We start from the raw sequence: 16414 nt of genomic DNA, 5'->3' as shown, positions 1-16414 counted from the left end.
CAATTTTGCAATTTTAACACCTTTTGTATCTGATATTCTCAAAAATGTCAATTTCCTAATTCAACCATTTAAATGCCAATTCTAACTATTTAATAACTATAAATAATTATTAAATAATATTGTCATTTATCATATTTATTAATTGAACCATACAAAGTATCATAATTAACAAATATGCCCCTATTAACTCTTTCTTTACAATTTCGCCCTTACTTAGTGAAAATTTCACAAATAGACATAGTCTAATTTGTGAATTATAATTGATTAATCAAAACCAATTACATGAGTCTTACAAACAATATTATCTCAACTAGTGGGAGGACCATGGGTCTATATAACCGAGCTTCCAATAAGTAGATCAAGAATTTAGCACTAAAATTCACTAAGTTATTAATTCTTTGTTGAATCCACCACTACTACAAAATTGGCTTTTTGCAACGGTTTATAACTGTCTTTTATAATATTTCCCAACGGTTCCTAAAACCGTTGGCTATGTGGGTGTCATAAAAATATGAAACTTTAAAAGACAGTTTATAACTGTTGGGAAAAGTTACTTTAAATGACAGTTTACAACTATTGGAAAAAAATTACTTTAAATGACAGTTTATAACTGTTGGCAAAAATATTATGTAGATTAAAAAAATAAATTTAAGCTAGTTTATTATATAATTACAATAATATTATAAATAAATTTAGAAAAAAAATAATAATACAAACAAAAATTAAAGAAATTACAATCATAAATATAAATTTAAATTATTATGTTTACAATATTTTTCAATATAAAGTATATACAATTTAAGAATTAATTTACACACGTTTATCGAATTCAAACAATTACACTGAATAGTAAATAATTTATATCCAAATAAATAAACTCAAACTCTAAGAACAACGGCTACGGCTGGTTGAAATGCTCGCCAGAGCTCCTCCACTAGTGGCGGTAGTTCTCAGTCAGAGTGGATGCAAGAAGGATCGAGCCACATATTCTTGAAGCCCTTAAGGAGGATAACCCCAAATTGGGTTTTCTTCACAAAGAAACGAGACACACCTACACAAATTGGGTTTTTTACTCAACCAAATATGAAACAAAACCTACACAAATAAGAAAATAATTAATTACATATATATATGTAATCTAACAAATCATATAGCAAAGATAAAATGAACAATGAGAAACAAAATTCAAATATTATGTGTGTCCTCGATCATCATCATCATCATACCAATAAATTAAAAAAAAAAAAAAGATTATTTACCTAAAATTGAGAGTGGGTCATCGATAGAATATATATATATATATAAAACATGAAAATAAAAATATAACCATAATGAAAATCTGAATTAAAATTTTAAAACAATTAGGCCAAATATAACTATAATGAGATCTCACCGTGGTTGTTACTAATATTCATACCTGGAGGTGCCCAAATCAGACGAGAGTGATGGTGAGAGGGAGAAAGGAGGGATCGAGTGGGAGGAAAGGGGTGGGTTTGGGGGTTTCTGGGGTGGGGATCTACGTGGTGAGGTCCATCGGGACCTGGGGTGGCCGGAGCACTTCCGTCTAGCGAGCAGAGCTGCTCGAGAAAAGAGGCCAGAGAGAGAGGATAAAAGAAGAGGCAGGAGGAAGAAGAAGAGGAAATAGGGTTTAGATTAGGGTTTTCATATTTTTCCTTTTATACCCTTAAATTTATTTACCAAAATATTTACATTAAACCTGGTTATTTATTTTCTCAAAAGAAATTTTGATTATTTATTAATTATACTTTATTTCATTTTACTCCCAATTAATTAATTAATTATTTTAGAGATATTTTATTTATCTCAAAAACACTTTATTTTAATAATTTTTATTATAAAATATATATTTTTAATTATACTAAATTTTTTAAATATTTTTATTTTACTTCACATTCTTAAAATATACCTATCAAACAAAAATAAATTATATACTAAGTTCTATTTATACCCCTCTTTTTTTTTCTTTTTATAGCTGAAACATATTTTTTTTTAGTTATTTTCTTTAATTAAATATAATTTTTTTATTAAGAAAAAATTAAAAATAAAAAAAATATAAGAATTTTATTAACTACAATTTTTTATAACTAAATTCACATGAATTGTGCAATAATATTTTATAATGTTCTATTTATATCTTTTTTTTTTTTGGTTTAAATCGCTGAAACTTTTTTTTTTATTATTTTTAATTAAATATAAATTTCTTATATAAAGCAAAAAAAAAGTATATAAATTTCTTTTACTAAATAAAATTTTTGTAACTAAATTCAAAATAATTCTAAGACCTCAAATAATTATCCAATAGTATTTTAGTCCTTATTTTTCTTTTTCACAATAATTTTTTTCGAATAACTTTCACAATAAATTTTTAAATACAAATAATTTCTAAAATTATCCTCTAATTAAAATATATAAATTCTAAATTTCTCAATTTATAAATTTATTAAGCAAAAAAAATTCTTTTTCTATTTTTTAAATCTGAAACTTTTTTTTTTGGTAATTTATTTTATTAAATACAAACTTATTTTACTAAGAAAAAAAGTACAATTTTTTTTTTAGATCTGAAACTTTTTTTTAGTATTTTCTTTTATTAAATACAATTTTTTTTATTAAGGAAAAAAATCTTTTCTTTAATCTAAAAACTTGTTTTTGTATACTAAAAAGAACATGGAATAATAAGTATTCCCAACACTTTATAACTATTGGGAATACTAAGTATTCCCAACAGTTATAAAGTGTTGGGAATATTTAGTATTCCCAACGGTTATAAACTGTTGCCATTCGCTGTTTCTTTTAAAAAATTCCATTTAGTATTGCCCACGGTTCTCCACCGTTGGCATTAGTTTTTCCCAACGGTTTCTTTGCTTCGGTTCTAAACCGTTGGAAAAAATATCCTCTTGCCTTTTCCAACAGTTTTTATAATTGACCCCCTTATTAACCGTTGGGAAAAGCCAATTTTGTAGTAGTGCACGCATAGAACTTAGAATTTCACTCTCAGTATATAGAATGCTCTATATGTTCCACCATATAGACACATCATTAGTTATCCATTGTTATAATCCTAATTTGATCAATGATCCTCTATATGAATGATCTACACAGTAAAGGGATTAGATTACCGTAACACCCTACTATGTATTTCATCCTTAAAACACTTGACCCCGTATAAATGATATTTCAGCTTATGTGAAATGAGATCTCCACCATTTATTTTCGTTTGGTCAAGCTCGAAGGAGATCATCCTTTGCTTACTATTCGCCAGATAGAAGCTATAGATTCCATGTTTATGCTAGCGCTCCCACTCAATTGCACTACCGTGTTCCCAAAAAGTACGTATCACCCTGACCTAAAAGTAGGCTTAACTAACAATTCAAGGAACACGAATAGCCTTTCAAGATTGAGCCTAATCATAACAGGATTAAGATCATTTGATCTAGGATCAACTTGGAGATATTGACTTGAATAGATTTTACGGTAAGTTTAATTAAATATAAGTCAAAGTTCAATATCGGTCCCTTCCGATGCATACTCCATGCATCCAACCTGAGCTTTACTTTAACCAATGTTCTGGAAAGAACATAGTATTTCTCCAAATACAAGTAAACTCTTGTTGTAGATTATCATATCAGTAAAACCCTGTGTCTGATAAATCTAGGAAACTTTATTCACATAGTCATGTTTACTTTCCAATGTGATGACAGCACAATAAACATGATCAAGTATGTGAAAAGGGTTTAATATGAATTTATAAATCAAATAGAAAAATAATTGATAAAGTGAACCAAAACATACACCAATGAATGAAAAATACTTCTGTTTCTTTATTGATGTTGAATAAAATAGATTACATTGAAATGGAGTTTTATTAAGGGCATAAAACCTAACAAGATCATCCTTTACTTACTATTCGCCAGATATAAGCTATAGATTCCATATTTATGTTAGCGCTCCCACTCAATTGCACTACCGTGTTCCCAAAATGTACGTATCACCCTGACCTAAAAATAGGCTTAACTAACAAATCAAAGAACACGAATAGCCTCCTGAGATTGAGCCTAATCATAACAGGATTAAGATCATTTGATCTAGGATCAACTAGGCGATATTGACTTGAATAGATATTACGGTAAGTTTAATAAATCTAATTCAAAGTTCAATATCAGTCCCTTCCGATGCATACTCCATGCATCCAACCTGAGCTTTACTTTAACCAATGCTCTGGAAAGAACATAGCATTTCTATAAATGCAAGTAAACTCTGTTGTAGATTATCATATCAGTAAAACCCTGTGTCTGATAAATCTAGGAATCTTTATTCACATAGTCATGTTTACTTTCCAATGTGTTGACAGCACAATAAACAGGATCAAGTATGTGAAAAGGGTTTTAGATGAATTCATACATTATATACATATAATCATGAAATAAATCATGTGAACCATGCAACATTAAATGTTATTTCTGATCTATATTAATAAGTAAATCTGATTATATTGAAATGAGTTTTATTTAGGGCATAAAACCCAACAGTACATTGCTGGAGAAGACTGTCACCTCATGGTTGATCTAACTTTTCTTTTCCTTTACCTGCACCACATAGCACCTGTGAGTCACAAGGACTCAGCAAGAAAACTAATAATAACAATCATATAGTTTGTTATTCGAACATTGTCCCATCACCCATTGTTCATAAGATGAAATCCAAATCACAACTGGCATCTGCCATGAATAAACATCAGTATACAGATATTTGGCAATACAAAACCATTATACCAATAATGGAATTCATATTCATTTAATCATATAAATAATATATATGTTACCTCATAAAGCAACCATCTGGTGGGTTTTGTGCCCTAAATAAAATCTATTTCAATATAATCAGATTTACTTATTAATAAATATCAGAAATAACATTGTATGTTGCATGGTTCACATGATTATATATATAATGTATGAATTCCATTTAAGTCCAAAACAAATAAATTTATTAATGATTATAGTGTTGTCAGCACAGTGGAATATAATCTTAATAATATGTTCGAAAGTTTATTCCCTGATTTGTCAGAACACTGGATTTAGACTGACATGGTATAATCAGCGATAGGTATTCTTACACCTTGGAAAAGTGTTATGTCCTTTCCAGGACATTGCAAAGTTTATTAGTATCGGATGTATGGAGTATACATCGGAAGGGACCGATATTGAACTTTGATTAGATATATTAGAATTTACCGTAATATCTATTCAATTCAATATCACATGTTGATCCTAGATCAAATGATCTTAATCCTGATATGATTAGGTTCAATCTCAAGAGTGTTATTTGTATTCTTTGATTTGCTAGTTAAGCCTACTTTTGGGTCAGGGTGATACGTACATTTTGGCAACACGATAGTGCAATTGAGTGGGAGCGCTAACATAAATATGGAATCTATAGCTTCTATCTGACGGATAGAAAGTAAATGATGATTTCCTTCGAGCTTAACCAAACGAATATAAATGGTGGAGTACTCATTTCACTTAGCAGAAATATCATTTATACATGGTTAAGTGTTTTAAGGATAAAATACATTGTAGGGTGTAACGGTAATTTAATTCCTTTACAGTGTAAATCATCTATAGAGGATCATTGATCAAATTAGGATTATAACGGTAATTCCTACTTGCTATATGTTTAATAATTTCTGAATTGTGTACGAATTTATATTGAACCATGTTATTTTCTGTTATTAATTTGTAGTTTAATTTCGAATCTTCATTGCTGGTCTAACTTGGTTTGTTGTTCTAATGAGATAAATCCCTAATGGATTTTCACCATTAGACAAACATAATAGTGTTAGATCTCGAAAGATAAATATTGTAAATGCAACATCTAGCTGTTCATCAATTGATGACACCTTAGACTAGTATTTACAATATGAAACAAGAAGATTGTATAAATAAGATTACTTTGACTCTCGCTAATGGGAGCATCGTTAGATTCTTATTTAAATACGAAATTATTCTAATTCCTCTTAGCTTATAACATATCATTGGATGAATGGTCTATAAATCATTTAATGTCATTTTATATTTTCTCTTAAGATATTAAATGACGCATATGATTATATTCTCGAAATTCTATCCCAAGATGATATAAATCCCCAATCTTAGAAATCTCCTACTTGTATGAGCAAATCAAACTTAGAGTTAGATTAGTAGTGGTGGTCCAAGAAAGAATTACTCATTATACAGTTACACTTTCACAAGTGTTTAATAACTATTTTCTTTCATTGGATTCAAACAGTATGAGTTTAGTATTCTGTGACTAGAATCCACTTGCACTATTCTAAGAACTCTTTGATGTAATCCAAGTCATCAAAAGACACAACCATATTTTATAAATCTATGGCATTTGTATCTTGTTCATAGTGGTTTTGACAAGATCATTCTCTACAAAGAGTTAATATGCCTATATCCACTGAAAGTATAATAATCTCATTCGTAGATGGATGTACATTCAGGGGTGGATATGAGTTTTCGTTGTATTCTTAAAACGATCACTCTAAATTTTACCTTATGCAAAAGAAATTTGAAATGTTTGAAAAATTTCATGAATTTCTAGCAGTGGTGGAAAACCATTAAGGTAAGTGGTTAAAGATCTTGCGAACTGATAAGGTTGGAGAAAAAAAAGTTAGTAGATATGCAGTTCAAAGATCATTAATTTGATTTTTTAATTATATCCAAACTTACCTCCCCAGAAATTCAATTTGCATATTGATAATTAGTTACTAGTCGTTGCCTAAATCCTTCTATGGTAATATAATTTCAGAATGATGCAATGGTTGTATACTTAATGTAAATCATTACTAGATTCATGGATGACCTAATCGAAATCTTAAGAAAAGCTAGAACTGTTAACCCTGGTTTGCATGTTTGTTAGCTATTCTAAGTGATTAGGGGTGGACCATCCCATAGTCATTAGATAAGAAAGTGTTTGTTTAAACAAATACTACTTTTCTAAGAAAATGACTAAGTCTGAAAATAAAGTAGCAAATAAAGGAGATAATTTTTTCTTGATTCCATAAGTGTTCTATCATCTTATTCGTTACAAGATGATCCCACTGCCTTTGTTGTCTTAACACAACTGAAGAGGTCAATACCATTTAGTTTTCTTAGACATAATTCACGGTACCTTGTCGTAGTGGGAGAGTTTCTAGGAACTCACCTTATTATGACTTGGAAGACACTAGTGATTAAAATCCATTGTAAGTTTAAACAAGTAATGGATTGTCAAGATAAGAAACTAAGAAGAAAGCCAAGAGAACTATGGTTTAATCCATTCACATGGAGTAACCTAAAGTTTTCTATTACAAGGACATAAAAGGAAATTTTCGTTAATAAGTCTTTTCAATGGACTCAAAAAAACTTCCTGTTCCTAGTATTATAGGTTTGAGTTTATCTAAATCTATGGCTTGTGGTATACCTGGTAATTACTTACTCTAATGCAAGCAACTTACTTTAGTAAGATGCTGAAGCATTTTCTTTCCAATGGAAATCTATAGAAGCTTCACAACTTCTAAGCATAGATTTTATTTATCTAAGGAAAGTCTCAACTATTCCAGAAAAGATAAAGCCATTGAAGAATTTCTTAAATCAACAGTGAGAGGTCTCAGATATGCTTTAGTATGCCTTAGACCAGACACCTGCTGTTGAGTGGGAGTAATGAGTAGGTATCAGATTAATCCAGGAGAGGAACATTGGAAGACAATCAAGTAAATCTTAAGATTAAGAAGAGGAACTATATGTTAGTCAATAAGGGTGTGTTTAAAACTCTTAGACTACACCACATCAGATTTCAAGACTTGCCTTTATGCTAGAAAGTCTATTGATAAAATGGTGATTACTCTAGGGGTGGAGTAGTGATTTTGGAGAAGTGTAAAAACCTATCTGAAGTCTCTTAGTCTACCAGAAAGAGACTGAATTTTCAAGTTGCAGGAAAGGTACTTATTCAGTTTAAGGAAAGTTCTATACATTTGTGGCACCGTTCCGACTTGCCTTAACTACTAGGGTTACTTCCTAAATAACGAAAAAGTAGTTGCCAAAAGTATAGAATCTAGTATCCCAAGAGAGTAGACATATAGAGAGGAATTTCACATTATCAAGGATTTTGTGATTAAGGAAGAGTAATGGTGGAGCAGAGGTTGTGTTTAATTCAACCTGTCAGATCCTATTACGAGGAGTTTACTACTATTACACTTGATTTGTATATCAAGGTGTTGAGATTATTAGAAATGCACATTTTGTTTTATATTAGTGCAAGTGGGAGTTTGTTGGGTTTTGTGCCCTAAATAAAACTCATTTTAATATAATCAGATTTACTTATTAATAAAGATCGGAAATAATATCTTATGTTGCATGGTTCACATGATTTATTTCATGATTATATATATAATGTATGAATTCCATTTAAGTCCAAAACATATGAATTTGTTAATGATTATAGTGTTGTCAGCACAGTGGAATATAATCTTAATTATATGTTCGAAAGTTTATTCCCTGATTTTTCAGAACACTGGATTTAGACTGACATGGTATAATAAGCGATAGGTATTCTTACACCTTGGAAAAGTGTTATGTCCTTTCCAGGACATTGGCAAAGTTTACTAGTATCGGATGTATGGAGTATACATCGGAAGGGACCGATATTGAACTTTGATTAGATATATTAGAATTTACCGTAATATCTATTCAATTCAATATCACCTGTTGATCCTAGATCAAATGATCTTAATCCTGATATGATTAGGTTCAATCTCAAGAGTGTTATTCGTGTTCTTTGATTTGTTAGTTAAGCCTACTTTTGGGTCAGGATGATACGTACATTTTGGGAACACGGTAGTGCAATTGAGTGGGAGCGCTAACATAAATATGGAATCTATAGCTTCTATCTGGCGGATAGAAAGTAAAGGATGATTTCCTTTGAGCTTAACCAAATGAAAATAAATGGTGGTGTACTCATTTCACTTAGCTGAAATATCATTTATACAGGGTTAAGTGTTTTAAGGATAAAATACATTGTAGGGTGTAATGGTAATTTAATCCCTTTACAGTGTAAATCATCTATATAGAGGATCATTGATCAAATTAGGATTATAACAATGGATAACTAATGACGTGTCTATATCGTGGAACATATAGAGCGTTCTATATGACTGAGAGTGCAATTCCAAGTTCTAAGAGTGGATTCAATAAGGAATTAATAAGTTAGGGAATTTACTTGGTAAATTCGGTTCGACTTATTGGAAGCTCGGTTATATAGACCCATGGTCTCCATACTAGTTGAGACCATACTGCTTGTAAGACTCAGTTAATTGATTTTGATTAATCCATTATAATTCTAAAGTTAGACTATGTCTACTCTCTGAATTTTCACTAAGCAAGGGCGAAATTTTAAAGAAAAGAGATTCTAGGTTTATTTATTAATTAAGAGACTTTATATGTCTAAATTAATAAATATATTAAATGACAATATTATTTAATAATTATTCTTAAGTTATTAAATAATTAGAATTGGCATTTAAAATGTTAAATTGGAAAATTGGCATTTTTGAGAAAATGGGATTGAAAAATAACAAAATGGGAAAGTTGCAAAGTGAGGCCCAATTTCCTTATATGGGCCGCCCACTATGCATAGGCTTTTACCATTTTATTTTTCCATTATTTTAATGACACACAATTCTAACCTAAACCTAGAGGGCATTCTATAAATAGAAAGTAATGGCTTCAGGAAACAACACACAATTGTATCTCATTCTTTCAGAGAGAATTCTTGAGCCGCCACTTTCCTCTCTCTTTTCTTCTCTTCAAAATTTTGAAAATCCCTTGAGTGATAGAGTAGTGCCCACACACATCAAGTGGTATCTCAATCATAGTGTGTAAAACTGTGGATAATCAGCATCAAAGAAGGAGAGAAGGAGATCCAGATTTAGATCTTGATAATGCTATGCTACAGATGGAATCAAGGGCTAGAGATCTTAATGGAAGGAGTCATTATATTCCGCTGCACCGAATGTAAGGTTTTCTTAAACTCTTATGTGTTTATTTCATTGTTTTAGAATTCATATTAGGATGTTAATGAAACATACTTGGTAGTAAATCTAGATCCTGGTAAAATATTTCCAACACCATCTTCATATCATCATGTTGACTAATTAGGCAAGTCGATGCTTTAATCTGATAATCTTGTATTGTATCGCCTAATCAGACAAGCCCGTGCTATAGCCTGGCACTCATATGTTGCGTAACTGTATCACCTAATCAGGTGAGCCTATGCCAAAAACCTGCACCCATATATCATATAATTGCATCACCTAATCAGGTGAGCCCGTGCCACAATTTGGCACCAATATATCGCATCGTCTAAGTAGACGAGCTCGTACCTACGCCCGGTACTTATCATGTCATTAACGCCCGTACTTACGCCCAGTACGTCGCAAGGAAAATCGCATCACCTAATCAGGTGAGCCGTACCTACACTCGGTACTCATCATATATCACTAACGCGCGTACTTACGCCCAGTACGTCGCCAGGAAAATCGCATCACCTAATCAGGTGAGCCCGTACATACACTCGGTACTCATCATATATCACTGACGGCGGTACTTACATCCAGTACGTCGCCAGGAAAATTATATCACCTAATTAGGTGAGCCCATATATCACATGCATAATATTATCACATTATCAATACTCAACCAATCAATCTTTTCAATATATAACAATATTAACTATATCTCAATATTAATCAATTCATAACAATACTAATTGTATTACATACAATGTACTATGTAGTACAATATACTTTTCTTACCTTTAATCCAGGTTCATACATTTCAGCCAACCCAAGTGGAGAACTATCCCCAATGATCTCGACCCTATGTCACAACAATGATAAACGAATAAGTGTTTATCCCAAAATACTGCTTATATTCACATAAGACAATCTAGAGTTTTCTACCAAACCCCGCAGTATAAATACACTAAAATAAAAATTATATTTTGGCTCTAAAACATACATCATTTTGTAGAGCTCGTCGCAAGCTTCGAAATGATATATAGAATGTCCAAAACGGACACCCGAATCAAAAGTTATGACAAAAATACGATTTCTGATCTCTTAAGAATTTATAAAAACTATAAAATTCGAAAATCCCAATTTTCGCACTCACCGAAATACTACCAAAACTTATCCCAATCACTCCAAGCTTCACAGGACGCATATATACCATAAATATTACCATCCTTACGTAACAGAAATAAAAATCGACCCCTTAAATGAAAAACGCCATTAACGTTCGGACTAAGCTTTTAAAAGTTCAAAACTCGATTTCTAACTCAAAATCACCTCAAATTCAACAAGTAAACATCAAACTAGTCCCATGACTACCCGAGAATAATTTTATAAGGTCAGAACCTTCATAACTATTCTAATTTATAAAACCCCTGTACGAAACTAATTGTTTTAAACTTAAAACGAAATTAAACCATACCTTAAGCTTTTGTTTTTCAAAGATTTGCTATCCTACTGCTACCGGAGCTTAGATCACTAAGTTTCGGGATGAAAATCGAAGAAAATGAATATAGGAGGAGAAGGTTTTGTCGAAGGAGGGAGAACGAGGTTTTCGTTCTGCATTCTTTCTACTGTTATAACTTAAAACTTAATATATATATATATATAGATATATATTTAAAACGAAATGAAACTGAAGTATCGTTTTATATATATAATATTAATAATAATATTAATAAAAAATTTATTATTAATAGTTATCTTATTATTTCTTAGCTATTAAGAAATCTCTATTTTTAGGGTATTTCGCCAACTTCGAGTACCCTAAAATACCCTCATATTGCTAAAATCAACTTATATTAATAATTCCATCAATATTTCTAACTAAAACTGTTGTGACATTTTTGGCCTCCAATCGGGTCTCTAGGGTCGTCGAACCTGAAAATATATTTATTTCACAAATAACTCATATTATATTCACACATGCTATATAAATCTCCGTAATTTACAAATTACGCTTATTTACTCACTTTTAGCAAATTTTACATTTTATGGTGAAATAAATTAGTAGGATCATAATCCCACTTATTACCTGATTAACTCATAATATAAATATAAACCCTAATTATTTACCATTAGGCTTATTGTGATATTACAACAGAGGTCCAACCAAGTAAAGAGCCTCCTACGGGGGCCATTGTTCAACCAACAACTGAAGTTCCTGGCACGAGGGTTGGACCTCGTGTTTATGATGGTGAGACTTGACCTGCGGTTGGCAACCCTATAACGAACCCCACGTGGACCTAGGGGACGACTCTAAACTTTCCTGGTTGAGAGAGGTCGTAGGACAAGTACAGGGTCATACAAATCTCCTTCATCATGACCAACAAGCAACACGCGCTGCTATGGGCGATGTTTTTGCCCAGTAGAGATGCGAACTTCAAGAGTGGATGGATCAGGAAGCTACAATCCTCCAAGCCCAACAGGCAAAGTTGAACCGCTAAAATAGGGAGGCTAACAACCTAATTAGATTGTTCAACAAGAGGGTAGGATCTCAGGTTGAAGAGCCACCTCATAAGGGATCCCCTTTGGAGAAAAGGTCCCTATGTCCCAAAGGGATCTCACCGCCCTAGGAATCATGGGAAAACCTCACGGGCAGGGGGATCGACTATGTCCCAAACAAGGCCACCATCCTATTAACCCAATGACGGTCAGATGTCCCGCCAAGGCAAGGCCAGAGTAGGTTTCGCACTGGGGAGTCTTACCCCAATTCGAATGAGGATAGTGCCACTAGTTACCCTAGTGGTGAGCGCACTAACCGAAGAACTCAAAATGTTGGGTGCAACAATGACGTTCCACCCTAGAATGGTCAAACTGTTGGATTATATTTTACCAGACTTAGATTTACTATCAAGTATGTTTTTCACATCCTAAATATGAATTTACAAAACAATGAAACTTAAACACATATAAAGTATGAGAAACCTTACGTTGGTTGCAGCGGAATATAATGTTTCCTTCCACTCAGATCTCTAACACCCTTGTTTCCTTTCTGTAGCAGAGTATTATCAAGATCTGAGCCCGATTCTCCTTCTGTTGTTTGGATTCTTCACAGTCTTACACACTATGATTAAGGACTAACTTGCTATGGGTGGGCATGCACTCAATCATTAAGGCTCGAAATTATTTTGTGATGAAAACTATTGGATTTTGAAATTAGGAAGAAGAAGAAGAAGTCTCTAAACACCAGTTGAATGACAGAATGAAAACTAGGTTTAAAAGCATTAGTTGGATAATGAGACTATTCTTTTCTTTTTATACTAATTCACTTAGGGTTAGGATTGAATTATATGGAATAAAAATGATAAAATAATAGCAAAATAAGGCTATAGTGGCTGGCCATATGTGGGCCCTACACTAATTATATTTTTTTTTTATCATTTTTCTCAACCATTTATCTATTATTTCACAAATGCCAAATTTTCCAATTCTAATCCTATAAATGCAAAAATTATTAATTTAATAATTATAATTAATTATCAAATAAAATTATCATTTATATGATTTATTAATTATACTCCACAAAGTCTTTTAATTAACAAATAAACCCTAAAATCTTTTTCCTTCACAATCAAGCCATAACTTAGTAAAAATTCATAAATAAGTCATAATCTAATTTAGAATTATAATTAATTAATTAAAATAAATTAACCCAGTCTTACAAGCAGTATTGTCTTAACTAGTATGGGGACCATGAACCTATATAACCGAGCTCCTAATAAGTAGATCTAGAATTTCCCAAGTAAATTCTCTAACTTATTAATTCCTCCTTACACCACTATAGATTTGGAATCGCACTCTCAATTATGTAGAGCGCTCTATATGTTCAAGGATATAGATACGCTATGAATTATCCATTTCTTATAATCCTAATAATCAATGATCCTCTACAGATGATCTACATTGAGTAGAGATAAATTTACCGTTATGTATTTTATCCTTAAAACATTTACCTATAAATGATATTTCAGTGAACTAATATAATCACTGAAATGAGTACTTAATCATTTATCTCTATTAAGCTAAGCTCGAAGGAAATTATCGTTTCACTTCTATGTCCGGATAGAAGCTATAGATTCTGTATCCATGATTAGTGCTCCCACTCGATTGAACTACAATGTCCTTAAACTATATGTCACGGGAAGATCTATTGGTCAACTTTAACAAATAGATTGAAGAGCACAAATAATACAACTGAACAAGTGTAATGTCCGCTTTAGTAATTTGGATTAGTAAAGGCAATTAGCACTAATTTATGTTATTTTTATAATTATTTATGAATTTAATTATCTGTAGGCCTCATTGTTAGAAATGGGCATTAGAGTTATAATTTCTCAATTTTGGAGATTTTATTAAACTCTAGGGGTATTATTTGACTTATATGTGAATTGTGTTATTTTTGTAATTTTTGCTTGGCGACAACGCAAAATGCGAAGGATGACTAGTTTGATCTCATGGGTAAGTTTAGAACTTTATTTCTTAGTGGGATTATTTTGGAGAAAATAAAATATCGGAGTTGAGCGGGGTTATGAATTTGACCATTTTACCCATAATCTTGAAAATACCCTAGTTTTAAGTTAAAGGGCATTTTAGTCATTTGTCAAAGGGGAGAGTTAGGTGGCTGACTAATTATTTGACACCTAGCAAAGTTAATTTCAGCAAGGAAATTGATTTTCCTAACCTTTATCCAACTAAAGAAAATTAGAGAAATTAGAAGAAAAATCAAAGGAAACCCTCTCTTTCCTTTCTCTCTCTTCGAACCAGCCAAGACCAAGGGAATTCATTGCTGGATTTTGTGTTTTCGGCAAGGGTTGGAGGGGGATTAAATCAAGGTAAACCCTAGTTACTCTCTAGTTATGTTTTTCTCAAGATATTAGTTGGTTTCAAGTAGTGATTTTGAGTTATAGGGGCTGTTAGAGTTATGTGTTGGAAATTTATTTTACCAGGATCTTAGATCTACTCACAAGTATGTTGATTAACACCCTAAATATGAACTTTCTAAAACGATGAAATAAACACATATAAAGTTTAGGAAACCTTACATTGGGTGCAGCGGAATAATATGACTCCTTCCGTTCAGATATCTAGCCCTTGATTCCTTTCTGTAGCAGAGCATTATCAATATCTGAACCTGGATCTCTTTCTCTGAATCTTTGATGCTGAAACCTCCTTCTTGTTGAAAGTCTTTCTTCACGATCTTCCTCACTATGATTAAGGTATCACTTGCTGTGTGTGGGCACTACTCATACACTAAGATTTTCGAAATCTTAATGAGGAAGAGAGAGAGAGTGAGTTCGGCCAAAGATAGGGAGAGAGAGAGGCTCAGTTTTTTTCTGAATGAAAAAGTAGAAAATTTAAGTGTAAATTTCCTGAAGCCTTCACTATCTATTTATAGCATTCCACTAGGGTTAGGTTTGAATTATTTGGCATTAAAATAATGAAAATATCAGTTTAAATTGCCTATAAAAGTGGATGGCCATGCTTAGTGGATTTGGGCCTCACTTTTTGCAATTTTGCAGTTTTACCTTTTCTGCATCTGATTTTCTCAAAAACGCCAATTTTCTAATTCAACCATTTAAATGCCAATTCTAACTATTTAATAACTATAAATAATTATTAAATAATATTGTCATTTATCATATTTATTAATTGAACCATACAAAGTATCATAATTAACAAATATGCCCTTATTAACTCTTTCTTTACAATTTCGCCCTTACTTAGTGAAAAATTCACAAATAGACATAGTCTAAATTGAGAATTATAATTGATTAATCAAAACCAATTATATGAGTCTTACACGCAATATTATCTCAACTAGTGCGGGGACCATGGGTCTATATAACCGAGCTTCCAATAAGTAGATCAAGAATTTAGCACTAAAATTCACTAACTTATTAATTCTTCGTTGAATCCACGCATAGAACTTAGAATTGCACTCTCAGTATATAGAATGCTCTATATGTTCCACCATATAGACACATCATTAGTTATCCATTGTTATAATCCTAATGTGATCAATGATCCTCTATATGAATGATCTACACTGTAAAGGGGTTAAATTACCGTTACACCCTACAATGTATTTATTCCTTAAAACACTTGACCCCGTATAAATGATATTTCAGCTTATGTGAAATGAGTACTCCACCATTTATGTTCGTTTGGTCAAGCTCGAAGGAGATCATCCTTTGCTTACTATTTTCCAGATAGAAGCTATAGATTCCATGTTTATGATAGCGCTCCCACTCAATTGCACTACCGTGTTCCCAAAATGTACGT

The 16414-nt window shown here is 31.8% G+C and overlaps 1 long non-coding RNA gene across 1 annotated transcript; it reads right to left on the bottom strand.

Moving 5' to 3' along the window:
* Positions 1–722: 722 nt before the first annotated feature.
* On the bottom strand, positions 723–1983 carry LOC115702567 (uncharacterized). Its single transcript, XR_004008925.2, has 2 exons — positions 1418–1983; positions 723–1095 (listed from the first exon to the last, which is right to left on the bottom strand). It is a non-coding gene; the product is annotated as an uncharacterized LOC115702567 (long non-coding RNA).
* Positions 1984–16414: the final 14431 nt, after the last annotated feature.

This window comes from Cannabis sativa, chromosome X (genome assembly GCF_029168945.1).
Source record: "Cannabis sativa cultivar Pink pepper isolate KNU-18-1 chromosome X, ASM2916894v1, whole genome shotgun sequence".
In the NCBI taxonomy this organism is placed as follows: Eukaryota; Viridiplantae; Streptophyta; class Magnoliopsida; order Rosales; family Cannabaceae; genus Cannabis; species Cannabis sativa.
This window is presented reverse-complemented; position numbering and strand designations above follow the sequence as displayed.